Source organism: Culicoides brevitarsis, chromosome 3 (assembly GCF_036172545.1).
Source record: "Culicoides brevitarsis isolate CSIRO-B50_1 chromosome 3, AGI_CSIRO_Cbre_v1, whole genome shotgun sequence".
NCBI lineage: Eukaryota > Metazoa > Arthropoda > Insecta > Diptera > Ceratopogonidae > Culicoides > Culicoides brevitarsis.
The window spans coordinates 19,994,351-19,996,821 of NC_087087.1; the positions used below are offsets into that span (position 1 = coordinate 19,994,351).

General features: G+C 29.6%; 1 long non-coding RNA gene across 1 annotated transcript; it reads right to left on the reverse strand.

Annotated features, from left to right (window-relative positions):
- Positions 1-512: 512 nt before the first annotated feature.
- Positions 513-2,255, reverse strand: LOC134835026 (uncharacterized). The gene is made up of 5 exons (XR_010162192.1): positions 2,081-2,255; positions 1,929-2,021; positions 1,327-1,855; positions 1,205-1,264; positions 513-1,141 (listed from the first exon to the last, which is right to left on the reverse strand). It is a non-coding gene; the product is annotated as an uncharacterized LOC134835026 (long non-coding RNA).
- Positions 2,256-2,471: the final 216 nt, after the last annotated feature.

Consider the following 2,471-nt stretch of genomic DNA (forward strand, 5'->3'; position numbering starts at 1 on the left):
TTTTGTCGTACAACCAAATCCTAATACGTAGTAAAAGATGTGTAAAAATCAACATTATAGTTAATGATAAATAAAATTCCATTCGAAACCATCTATTTTTTGTTTTCCAACTGTATTTTCTTACCTGCAGCAATGTTGAGGGTTTAACCAAAGAGGAGAATATAACTTAATAGAAATGTATTTTAATACATAATACCTTATGGAAGTCCAAACATATTTAGATATGACTATGAAAAATTTTGCTCAAATAGTCTAATTTGTTGAAAAAACATAAAAAAAATACATTTTTATAATTTTTAAAATTAGATGGAATTTAAAAAATTATGAATTATATTTTTAAACTAATAAACAGGTCTAAAAAATTAAAATTCAGTCATTTAATTTGAAAAAATATTTGAAAATTACTTACTTATTACGAAACAAAAAACTTTATGGTACAACGATATGAAAACTCTTTATCTTAATATATTATTGTAAATATTTTATTTGACTTTAAATCGTAAAGAATGAATTGATTTCCTTTATCAAATGCTACAATGGAATTTAGAGTTATAATATATTAGTATTTTGCAAGACACTTAAAAAATGTAGAATATAATATTTTGTTAGTAAATATTCACATTTATATATTTATTATGAAGCAGGAAACAATCATCGACATTCGAAACCATATTTTTCCGAGTTTTTACACATATTAATTCGTAAAGCGCCTTGTGTATTGTCTCACACTTCTATGTAAAGTATTTTCTTATGGCACCATTTCCTTAGAAACCTCAGAGCTTTGCAAAGGCTCACAGTGTTGTTGTTCATCTGAGAGTTGCAGATAATACGTGTTGACGGTCAATAGGAAATAGCTATTAAACAGGAACATAATAAGTAAGATGAAACCGTGAAAAGTATCGAAAAACAGCAAAAATGCAATGAGAACAAAAACGATTGTTTTAAATGTTAAAAAGGTCCACATATAAGTTCTTATTAAAATTGGCATTCGTTTCAATATGCCAATAAGGAGAAGTATTCCTAGTCCGGACAATATTACACATCCTAGTATTTCAAGTGATGGATTTTTATGCGAGGCTTCATTCAATACAGTCTGATCATTTAAACAATATGCTAGCACATTCAGAATCGCCAATGATTGCTATAAAGGAAAAAAGGTTCGTGTAAAAAAGCAGTTCTAAATATGTACAAAGTGTTCACTTACTAACACTCCTATTATTATTGTTCCAGTTTTCAAATTAAAGCAGCAACAAAAATAATTCACCTTAATGCAACAAGAAAAACAATAAATAACGTTTGTCGTGCACAAATCTAGAAACAACTCACCTTTGGTAGTGCTGACAAAGGAAAACACATTCTGTTGTGGTTGTTTTTAGCTAAGCCGTAAGAAATCTTTATTCTACAGTTTTTCCTTCTTTTGTTTTACTACTATAATTATTTCTTTATTGGTCTGAAGAAATGAAAAATAAAAAGGAGAGTAAATTCACAAATGCAGTTTTCTCTGATATGCTATTACGATATACTATTCCTGTGTACGGAAAGTTATCATCTGTGAGTAAATATAACGCTCAGTACATTTTGCTTATGCGCAGGATGTGTTGAATGGACGACCTCGACTTTATGGCACCACGAGAAGTAATGTTTAGCAAAAGTATGGCATGGCATTTCATCTCTTTAACAACAGCTGGGTGGTAGTATTTATGTATATATGTAGAAAGATATGAGAGCCAAATTCCATTGTTCGTTTTAATTTTCATTATCTTCTTCAGCGTTTAACATTCGCACAAAGATAAGAATGGAAATAATCAACAAGATCGTGATGATAATCGACAGTAAAATTTTTAGTGCAACGTTTCTATAATAATGCGAATATGAATGTATGTATGTATTATTAAAAAAAAAAACTTGTAATGTAAAGGAATACTCACTTGCCATGATCTTTTGTCGTATACCCACATGAAAGACATTTGTATCTAGTATATTTTAATGAAGAAATGCAATATGGAATACAGCAGAGTCCGCTACAAAATAACCTTTTAAATATAATACTGAAACTTCAATATCGAAAGGTTTTTATCACCAAAAAAGTCCTATCACCGCTAGCAGATGTTGCTGTTGGGACACAGCTCGCTCCATCTTTATATATCCATGCACGTCACAAATTGGACATTTTCCAACTCCAGTATGATTTGGAATTGAAATTACAGTATCTTGGGAAATCGGTTGGACACTTGTTTTAGGTGGCTCGTAAGCTGGATTGTCGTTCAACGAACTAGCCATTTAGCTAAAAATGTTTGTGTATTAAAAAAAACACGCTCTAATTCAACGAAAACAATATACTAAACTTAAAAACTGAAATTCTCAGAGTACACAAGGTAATTTTGCAGAATATCCAAAGAGAAATTGAGTGAAATAACGAATTAGATTGCTCATAGTATTGATAAAATTTTAAAAATTTTACGTTGTAATTT